This window comes from Pongo abelii, chromosome 7 (genome assembly GCF_028885655.2).
Source record: "Pongo abelii isolate AG06213 chromosome 7, NHGRI_mPonAbe1-v2.0_pri, whole genome shotgun sequence".
Classification (NCBI taxonomy): Eukaryota; Metazoa; Chordata; class Mammalia; order Primates; family Hominidae; genus Pongo; species Pongo abelii.
The window spans coordinates 21,059,577-21,070,662 of NC_071992.2; the positions used below are offsets into that span (position 1 = coordinate 21,059,577).

Consider the following 11,086-nt stretch of genomic DNA (forward strand, 5'->3'; position numbering starts at 1 on the left):
GGGTACCATGCTGCCTGCTACCACAGCATCTTCAGGGAGGCTCAGAGAAGAGGAGGAAGGTGCTGACCCCATATCCCAGCCTGCTGTCGGCGTCCTAGGAGAGGGAGGGCTCTGGTTATAACTCAGAAGTGGGCCTTATCGTGTCTCTGCTGATTTTTTTTGAAACTAAGAACAAAGTGAGTTAAAACAAAAGCAGATTCTCATGGGACCAGCGGGGACACAACCGCCCGAGAGGGTGAAGGCAAAATGCGGCAGATTCAAACATACACCAAAAAATATATAATAATAATTCTACAAGACAAAGTTATAAATTTATCCATAATGATTGGCAAGTGTGGTTGGCTCATGGCTATTTTCCTCACTTTGTCTCCTTAATGACAAATTTGGAAATACAGACTTTTGGGACTTGCGACAACCAATGAACTTTAGATTGCATTGCAGTTTATACAGAATATATTATTCAGTTTTTCATTATCAGAATAACAATCTTGGTGGTAACTGTTCCTGAAAGCTTTTCTTTTGCAGTTCCCCTTTCCTTGGCTTATTCTATAAAGAAAATGAAAGATAATCACTCCGTGAGACATTTGGGTGCTTGTAAGACTATGGGAAATGCAACAGTCTTTTGTTCTGATAAAGCAAGCACATTACTATTCCAGGAGTCCAGGCTTCCATTGGTGAAGCTCATTGTGTAAGTCCCATATCCATTTTGAAATACCTTTTTGACAGGTATTGCTGTTCATTGTTCTTATAACAATTTTTTAGTTGTTGAGGGTCCACCCCAACAGATTGGCAATATAATAGAATATGCCTTTTTGGGATTTCTTCATCATTTCAGAATAGATGTTGAGAAAGAAAAGAAAAAAGAAAGGAAGGGAGGGAGAGAGGGAAAGAAGGAGGGAGGGAGGGAAAGAGAGAGAAGGAAAAGAAAGAGCATACCACAGGCTCATGCCAGTAACCTCAGCACTTTGGGAGGCTGAGGCAGGCAGATCACTTGAGGTCCGGAGTTCGAGACCAGCCTGGCCAATATAGTGAAACTCCATCTCTACTAAAAATACAAAAATTAGCCGGGTATGTTGGCGGTCACCTGTAATTCCAGCTACTTGGGAGGTTGAGGCATGAGGATCACTTGAACCCGGGAGGCGGAGTTTGCAGGGAACAAAGATCATGCCATTGCACTCCAGCCTGGGTGACAGAGTGAGACTCCATCTCAATTAAAAAAAAAAAAAAAAAAAAAGCTTACCACATAAGAGTTTATACCAAATTATAGCATATATCTTCTACTCAGAAAATCTATGACTACTGTCTTCAAACTGCCTGATGAGGGTTTTTGGTTGTTCACAGAGGGAGTCTCAGAACTATCACTTAACAGGGGTGTCAAATCCTGAATGAAGAAGGAATACCTGTATTTTCCAAAGTGTCATGAAACCAATGGCTTGTGCAGGGCTAAGAATGCTGTGCCTGGCATTCAGAAATTCTGCAGATACTGACAACAAAGCTGGCTGAGCAATGCATAAGATATTACTACAGATCTTGCATGAATTGCTTTTGTAGGCATTGAAGATCCTATGAGACCGAAGGCGTAAGTTTCCTGTGGCTGCTTCAACAAAGCTCTGCAACCTGAGTAGCTTGAAACAACAGGAATGTATTTTTATCCAGTTCTAGAGCTCAGAGGTCCCAGAGGCCATGTTCCTTCTGAAGACTCTAGGGAAAAATTCTTCCTTGCTTTTCTCATAGATTCTGGTGGTTGCTGGAAAACTTTGGCATTCCTTGACTTGGAGCTTCTATCTTCATATGGCTGTCTGTCTTCTGTATTTCTGTGTCCAAATTTCTATCTTTTTTTAAGGACAGCAGTTTACTGGATTAGGGCCCCCCAGTCTAATGTGACTTCATCTTGATTACATTTACAAAGACCTTATTCCAAATAAGGCCATGCTCATAGGAACCAGAGTTCGGACTTGAATACATCTTTTTGGGAGACATATTTCAACCGTCAACACCTGAGGTGCCAAATGCAGTTTCATAACGCCAGCATACTAGATTCACTGCACGTGTGATTCTAGTGACAATCTCCACATTGTAAGGGCTGTTACCCTGAAATATAGCATTGTAAAGGTCCCTGAAGGTTACCCATGTTTAGAGGGTACGGATTTCAAGAAACTGACACATAAAAATGAAAATGGAGAAATTGAAAAAGAAAAAAAGGCTCAAAAACAAGGGTTGGTCAAAATTTCATGTACTTGCAAGATCCAGCTGGTGACGGTTAATTTTCTGTGTTAATTTGACTGGGCTGAGGGATGCCCAGCTAACTGGTAGAAATGTTGTTTCTGGATGTGTCTTTGGGGCTGTTTCTGGAGGGGCTGTTAGCATTTAAATCAGTATACTAAAGAAGATTGCCCTCACTTAATCTTTTGAGGGCCCAAATAGAACTAAAGGGCAGAGGAAGGGTGAATTCATTCTCCCTGTTTGATCCGGGACATCTGTATTCTAACTCCCTGGGACATCAGCACTTCTCGGGCCTTCTTGGACTAGGAATTATACCAGCAGCTCTCCTGGTTCTCAGACCTTCAGACTCCGACTGAATTACACCACCAGCTCTCGTGGTTCTCTAACACACAGAAGGCCAATTGTGGGACTTAGCACCCTCCATAATCATGTTAGCCAATTCCTATAATAAATCTTCTCCCATATAACCTGTTGCTTCTATTTCTCTAGAGAACCCTGGCTGGTACCCCAGCCTTACTGTTAAATATACTATTACTTAGTTAAAATGTGTAACGAATAATGTTTCAAGATGAAGGCAAATTGTAACAGTTACTGGTGATGGTCCTAATGATGGCCCAGTGTTAAAGAGAGGAGATGTTGGATCTGCAATGGGATTAACAGAAACAAAGATAGCTAAAGAAGTTTCCTATGTCGTTCTTACTGATGATGACCTTCCAAGTATTGTTAAAGCTGTCATATGAGGTAGAAATGTTTATGACGGCATCTTCACATTCCCTCCACTTCAGCTGGCTGTCGGTGCCACGCTGTGGCCTTCACAGCTGCATGTGGTGTTGTCCAGCATTCTCCTTCTAAAGCTGGTCAAACCCTTCTGGTGAATCTCATAGTAGACGCTTTTGCTTCCTTTGCTCTGGCAACTGAAAAGACCATGGCATCACTTTTGCTTTGTAAATCTTATGGTAGAAAAATATCTTTCCTGTCCATTTATAAAATTGATGTATAACAATTTTATATATAGTGTATAATTACTTTTGGTCTTATGTTTGTTAACAAAATCCTTTTTAATTTTGAAAGTGGAAGAAACACCATCCTACATGCTCTTCCTTCTCTCCTTCTACCTATTTTATAATGATATATTTATAATTTAGTACTTCTGTTGGATGCAACTTTTATATATATATAGATAGATAGATAGATGGAGTTTCACTCTTTGTTACCCAGACTGGAGTACAGTGGCACGCTCTTGGCTCACTGCAACCTTGCCTTCTGGGTTCAAGCGATTCTCCTGCCTCAGCCTCCCGAGTAGCTGGGATTACAGGTGCCCACCACCATGCCCAGCTAATTTTTTGTATTTTTAGTAGAGATGGGTTTCGCCATATTGGGCAGGCTGGTCTCAAACTCCTGACCTCAAGTGATCCATTTGCGTCAGCCCCCCAAAGTGCTGGGATTACAGGTGTGAGCCACCGCACCTGGCCAACTTTTTAATGAAATGAATGCCAGGAAGCTTCATTGCAAAACAAATATATTTGAAAGACTTTTCAGTAATATCTTTTGTCTAATGGTCAGGTGAACATTCGCTGTATCATGTGGTATGGTGCAATACTGGAGATAGGTGCTCCACTGTACAAATCTTAGCCCAGACATGTGACCATGGTGCATTTTGCAAGGAGTATGAGTTTTACTGGGGGTTCAGCTCTTAACTACAGTTCCCAATAACTGTGTGGAGCCCATCATAAGACTTTCACTGGGGGAAAGATTTACTAAGTTTTTTACTGAATTTACTAAAGATATGCGAGAGTCAGAATTAAAAATGCAAAGCAAAGATCCATTTTGGGTGCTGTGCTGAGGTAGAATCAGAGATCCAGTTGGAAAGATAGAAGCATGGCCGGGCATGGTGGCTCACACCTGTAGTCCCAGCTACTCTGGAGGCCAAGGCAGGAGAATCGCTTGAACTTGGGAGGCAGAGGTTGCAGTGAGGTGAGATCTCACCACTGCTCTCCAGCCTGGGTGACAGAGCAAGACTCCGTCAGAAAGAAAGGGAAGGGAAGGGAAGGGGAGCAGAGGGAAGGGGAAGGGAGGGGAGGGGAGGGGAACGGAAGGGAAGGGGGGAGAAAGAAAGAAAGGAGGGAGGGAGGGAGGGAGGGAAGGAAGGAAGGAAGGAAGGAAGGAAGGAAGGAAGGAAGGAAGGAAGGAAGGAAGGGAGGAAGGAAAGGAGGAAGGGAGGGAGGGAGGGAGGAGATGTATTTCTTCCATTCATTCACTCTGTCAGGTCACCCAGTATAAGGGAAGGAACCCTTTCCAAATTTACACACATTTTATCTTAAATACTTAAAATATCCTAATAACCCCAAAACAACTTCATTTTATCCTTTTCCTAAAATCTTAGATTTTGCTTTTATAATAAATGCATGAACTGAGTTGTCATCACTGCTACTTTTAAAAGGTGTTTTTTGGAAGTGAAGGATACACAGAGAGCTGTATTTTAGACAGAAGGGTAATGTGAGAATTCCATATAACTAAAGCATGGACAAGAAAAAAATATTCTAACTGTTGTATTTCCTTTCATCTTTTAGCAGAAGTCCAATAACAAAATTATGAATAAGTTAATATATTAATATTTGCTATTAATAAAAATCAACTATCTACATTATATGAGACAAAGATATGTTTAAAACGCTAAGTACCTTATTGAAACTATTGTTATTATATACTATAGATAAAGGATACATGTTATTATAAAAACACAGGCAAGTTAGATGCTTTCTAAAAAATATAGGCAGCTATGGTCCAATGTAATGGCTTTTGAATTAAATTGTTCTTTAAGCGTAGATACCCTTCATGATTACTGAAAAGAAAAGGAGAAAAAATACGAACCATGTTTTCTCTATTTGTTATCTGGCCAAGCTACCATTGTAATTGGGTCCTTGCAGTGCATCTGAAACATAACAAGGGCTCCATAAGGAAAATGAAGCACAGAACCAGGGAAAAGTAAGTGACAACTGGCAATTTTTTTTTTTTGAAGTAGAATCTCGCTCTGTTGCCCCATACGGAGTGCATTAGCATGATCTTGGCTCACTGCAACCTTGGCCTCCCAGGTTCAAGTGATTTTCATGCCTCAGCCTCCCGAGTACCTGGGATTACAGGCATGCACCACCATGCCCAGCCAATTTTTATTTATTTATTTATTTATTTATATACATATATATTTATTTATTTATTATACTTTAAGTTCTAGGGTATAGGTGCACAATGTGCAGGTTTGTTACATATGTATACATGTGCCATGTTGGTGTGCTGCACCCATTAACTCGTCATTTACATTAGGTATATCTCCTAATGCTACGCCTCCCCCCTCACCCCACCCCACCACAGGCTCCAGTGTGTGATGTTCCCCTTCCTGTGTCCATGTGCTCTCATTGTTCAATTCCCATCTATGAGTGAGAACATGCAGTGTTTGGTTTCTTGTCCTTGCGATAGTTTGCTGAGAATGATGGTTTCCAGCTTTATCCATGTCCCTGCAAAGGACACGAACTCATCATTTTTTATGGCTGCATAGTATTCCATGGTGTATATGTGCCACATTTTCTCAATCCAGTCTATCATTGTTGGACATTTGGGTTGGTTCCAAGTCTTTGCTATTGTGAATAGTGCTGCAATAAACATACGTGTGCATGTGTCTTTATTGCAGCATGATTTATAATCCTTTGGGTATATACCCAGTAATGGGATGGCTGGGTCAAATGGTATTTCTAGTTCTAGATACTTGGGGAATCGCCACACTGTCTTCCACAATGGTTGAATTAGTTTACATTCCCACCAACAATATAAAAGTGTTCCTATTTCTCCACATCCTCTCCAGTACCTGTTGTTTCCTGACTTTTTAATGATCACCATTCTAACTGGTGTGAGATGGTATCTCATTGTGGTTTTGATAATTTTTTTTTTTTTTTTTTTTTTTTTTTGAGACTGACTCTCGCTCTGTCACCCAGGCTGGAGTGCAGTGGCACGATCTCAGCTCACTGCAACCTCCGCCTCCCAGGTTCATACCATTCTCCTTCCTCAGCCTTCCGAGTAGCTGGGACTACAGGCACCGCCACCACGCCCGGCTAATTTTTTGTATTTTTTTAGTAGAGACGGGGTTTCACCATGTTAGCCAGAATGGTCTCGATCTGCTGACCTCATGATCTGCCCGCCTCAGCCTCCCAAAGTGCTGGGATTACAGGTGTGAGCCACCGCGCCAGGCCTGTTTTTTCTTTAAGTAGAGAAGGGGTTTCACCATGTTGGCCAGGCTGGTCTTGAACTCCTGGCCTCAAGTGATCCACCTGCCTTGGCCTCCCAAAGTGCTGGGGTTACAGGTGTGAGCCACCGCACCTGGTCTTGTGTGACAAATTTAATAATTGGAATGTGAGTCATCTTATATTTGGACACTTTTGCTTTGAAGATTTAGCTTTAAGATTACATTTGGAAGATTTTGCGTTTGGATTTGTCACCAAACTCCAGAAATTTTGCTCTTAATTATCGATTACGGGGAGCAATAGACTCTATCCCTTTCTGTATTTCTGTTTGATTGTTCTGCATACCAAACTTGAAGTGATTTCAAAATATAAGGTCTACTACACATACACAATGAGCCAGGGAATTTGGCCCTGTAGTGTGTTTATCTCCTTGTCTGTATAGATTCTTTCAATAAGTCAAGCATTTGTTTGAAAGCTCCAGTGTGAACAGCACTGTTCTAGGTATGTTAGAGTGTTAGGGAGAACAGAGACATGCTCCCTGTCTTAGAGCAAATTTTTGAACAGTAAACTTTATAAAGCAGGAATATACTTAAATAGATGCTTATTTTACTTACTGGAGAACCCACTAACTTCCGAACTTACGGTTGGTGACTTCATATGCACCAGAGAACCCCATGAGAATTCAGGCTTCCCAAAGTTTAAAAAGCTTCTTATTCACTTCTGATTTTGTTTTCTTTTGTTTTGTTTGTCAGTTACAAAAAGCTTCAGACTTTTACTAACGGATATTGCTATTTTCTAACAAGGAGGGAATCTCTTCTCATTACCACAGTTGCAATTTGTATTTATGATGACATAATGACAGGAACCATCTAAACATGTCTAGTAATCTGACGAGCCAAAACCCAAAGATTCTTCAAAAAATGCTTACTTTTATTCTAACATAAAAGTTAGAAACACGTCTTTTCTGAAGTATTTGAATGCCTGCTGAAAGAATCAATGGATTAAAAAAATTCTTTTGCTGCTTTCTTTGATTAATACTTTTAAAATAATCAGTGATTTTTAAAAAACCAATGCTGTAATTGAGCTTATATTTGAAAGTTTTGGAGAATTGTTAACTCTTAGATATCACACAGTGGGATATGCTTTAGTTTATGGGGAAGTTATATCCAAGAGTGATTGTTATTTATTGCTGGTTTCTAAACAACAATGTTTGCTACTATTTTTTTGAATTATGATGTAATAATTGACTTATGAAATACATTTTTATCAACCTTTGTATAATATCAGGGCTGTTAACATTCTGAAAAAGAAAGCGATATTAACAGTAATGATGCTTCTTAATTTCCTCCTTGTGTCCAAAGAGGTTGCTAACAGGACATCCTCCTGAGAAGGAAGGAAGGACTTCTTATTCTGACTCAATGATTATTCACTTCTTTCTCTAAACAATCCAGAGTCAGCTTTGAAAGGGAAGAATTCCTCTCTGGCCACAGCCCTGTGGAGCTGGGATGTTAGCCTGTTAAATTCATAGCTCATTTGTCCGTACCTTTCCTCACCTTCCAGGTGCAGGAATTAAATCTCCAGGCCTGGCAATAACTCGGAGGAACTAGTTCCAGGGCAGAAGAATCTCAGCTGGTGCTAAAAGAAGCCATGTGGCTCCCATCCACATGGTGGCAGTCTTCGTGGTCACAAAGAGAATGGGGCAGTCCTCTTTTCCTCCACTCTTTTCTAGGACTGCTTTTCTCTTTCAGGATTGCCTCAGGTGATTATTTAAATCCAATTTATTTCACTAGTATGTGTCTGTCTTGGGGAGAGGACTTGGTTCACCAGGCCTTGAGGCAGAATCTGTTAATCCTTCCTTGCCCCTGACTCATCCCCTCCAACCTTCTGGGGAAGCTCTGCTGGTTGCCTTGGCAAAAGAACTTGCTTGCATCACAATTAGTACTCTATAGCCAAGTCTTTGCCGATAGGGTTAAGGCAACAAAAAAGTGAACTCCAGAAACACCAAGGATAGTACTAGTGGGTTTTTCGACAAATGGGATATAACTAGCTTAGTGACCTTGTCCCACCTCATTTATTTTATGTTCCCCATTATTAGAACAATTGTCCTTCATAAGTGCTTTTCCCTACCTGTTTTCCAAAAACTATCAGTGGATCATATTTGCTATGACATTAAATGTAACTGTGACTTGGCTTTTAAAGCCTTTCAAAATCCAGCTCCACCATGCCTTTCTGAATTCTCTTCCTAAAGCTCCATAATCCTGAGTAAATTCTCATTTCAATTGGAATCATTTCCATAAATATTCATTGAGCACTTAGTTGATCCCAGACACTGCGCTATGTACTAGGAATAAATAGGATAAAGTCCCTGCCCTATAGGAGTTCAGGACATATCAGGAGAATTAACAGGAATGTAGCTATCATATAATCATAATAGTAACAACCGTTAACTTTATTGAGCCCATTCGTATAGTTGAGGCACCATTCTAAGCATTTCATATCAATGCCTTTAATCCTCACAACAAACCTATGAGGTGGTATCATCAGTATCCTCATTTTATAGCTGAACCACAGAGAGGTTGTTTTCCAAGATCACACAGTTAATAAATGAGTAACTGAATCCAGACAATCTGGCTACAGAACCTACTTCCTTAACTACTATTATTATATAGATATTGTGAGAGAGCTGTACTGGAAATGGAACAAAGGCTATAGGAACAGAAAGGATGGAATTCATTCAGCTTGGGGATATGGGAAATGGTGTCACGGAGACAATCTTGCTCTATTCCTTATTTATGTATACTGCTACCTCCTGGAAAGGAATCAGGACAGCTCACACTGGGAAAGGTATGCATTAAAGTAATGATAAAATTTAGAAATAAGGAGTCAGAACCAGGGACAATGTAAATATTGTAAGAAAATCAAGTCCAGAGGAAAAGTAAATTTCTTCTTAAAGGAATAGCTTAGTTGGCCAGGCGTGGTGGCTCACGTCTGTAATCCCAGCATTTTGGGAGGCCGAAGTGGGTGGATCATGAGGTCAGGAGTTCAAGACCAGCCTGGCCAAGATGGTGAAATCCCCCTCTCTACTAAAAATACAAAAATTAGCTGGGTGTAGTGGCGGGCGCCTGTAATCCCAGCTACTCGGGAGGCTGAGGCAGAGAATTGCATGAACCCAGGAGGCAGAATTTGCCGTGAGTTGAGATCACGCCACTGCACTCCAGCCTTGGCAAAAAAAAGAATAGCTTAGTTACACCATGCTTTAGCATCTAATTTTGCTATGAACTTTCTGGTAGTCAAAGAGAAAAGCAAGTCAAACTCAATTGCATGTTTATTGTCATAAAGGAAAAAGCAAGCCAGTTTATCACAGGAGAAAACAAGCCTTCCTTAGAAGTATGTTCTAAAATAAAATTTTCAAGAGGGATTACTGAGAACTTTAGTAGAAACCATGTCCCCTACAATGCTCCTGTAACAAAATAATAGAAAAATTTATATGGCAGTTTCTTAAAACATTTGTTGATAAAAGCCAAGGATATTGCATTAATGTAATTTAGCAAAGATGATTCCATTAAGGATACTACTGTCTGAATTCAGAATCTTCTGGTAGTAGGAGTTGGAGCTAAGTTTAGAAAAATGAGGATTTTTCTAGGTTTAGAAGCAGCGTGAAGGCGTGCAAGGAAGAAAAACAATATGATGTTCAGTTTAGTGTGATTTCCCTGGTACGTATGTGTGAGGAGGGAGGAATGGAGGGAAAGTTGGTCAGTGAACAAACCTTTATTGAGTGCCTCCTATGTGTCAGGTCCTGTGCAAGCTTCTGGGATATAAGAATGACTAGGATAAAGTCCCTACCCTCAAAGAGATTACATTCTAGTGTGTAGGTATAGTGAAGGGGTGGAAACTAGAATAATAAAGTTGGGAACAAATAAGTAAGTAATTTCACATGAGTGCTGATCATTATGATAAAGAAAACAGGGTAAAGTAAAGTACCTGGGGTGGAGGACTGCTTAAGCTGGGACCTTCAGGAGACAGCCTTATAAATACTGGCTGAAGCGCTTTTTCAGACAGGAAAGGTAGCAGATTTTAAAGGCAGAAAACAAGATGGATTTTCTTCTGAGAATAATGGAAGCCAATGGAGGATTTTAAGCAGGAAGTTGACAATGTGATTTACGGTTTTGTTTTTTTTGTGTGTGTGTTTTTTTTTTTTTTTTTTTTTGAGACTGAGTCTCACTCTGTCACCCAGGCTGGAGTACAGTGGTGCAATCTCGGTTCACTGCAACCTTCACCTCCTGGGTTCAAGTGATTCTCCTGCCTCAGCCTCCCGAGTAACTGGATTTACAGATGCCCGCCACCACACCCAGCTAATTTTTTTTGTATTTTAAGTAGAGATGGGATTTCACCATGTTGGCCAGGCTGGTCTCGAACTCCTGACCTCAGGTGATCCACCTGCCTCAGCCTCCCAAAGTGCTGGCATGAGCCACCACGTAAATTTTTAAAAGCTCACTCTAGCTGAGATGTGGAAGATGGAGTAGATGGATATTGAGAGAGAAAAATGGTGGCAGAAATGCCAGTTGGGAGGCTGCTTGGAGAGTCCAGGGGACATGATGGCAGCTTGGACTAGGGTTGTACATATTTTGGAA

At 40.7% G+C, this 11,086-nt stretch overlaps 1 long non-coding RNA gene across 2 annotated transcripts; it reads right to left on the reverse strand.

Moving 5' to 3' along the window:
- Positions 1-291: 291 nt before the first annotated feature.
- Positions 292-8,347, reverse strand: LOC129060907 (uncharacterized). Of its 2 annotated transcripts, XR_010141063.1 has the most exons (4): positions 7,999-8,347; positions 5,095-5,155; positions 2,924-3,137; positions 294-546 (listed from the first exon to the last, which is right to left on the reverse strand). It is a non-coding gene; the product is annotated as an uncharacterized LOC129060907 (long non-coding RNA). The 2 variants fall into 2 exon arrangements; XR_010141062.1 differs by lacking the exon at positions 5,095-5,155 and having other exon boundaries at positions 292-546; positions 1,401-3,137.
- Positions 8,348-11,086: the final 2,739 nt, after the last annotated feature.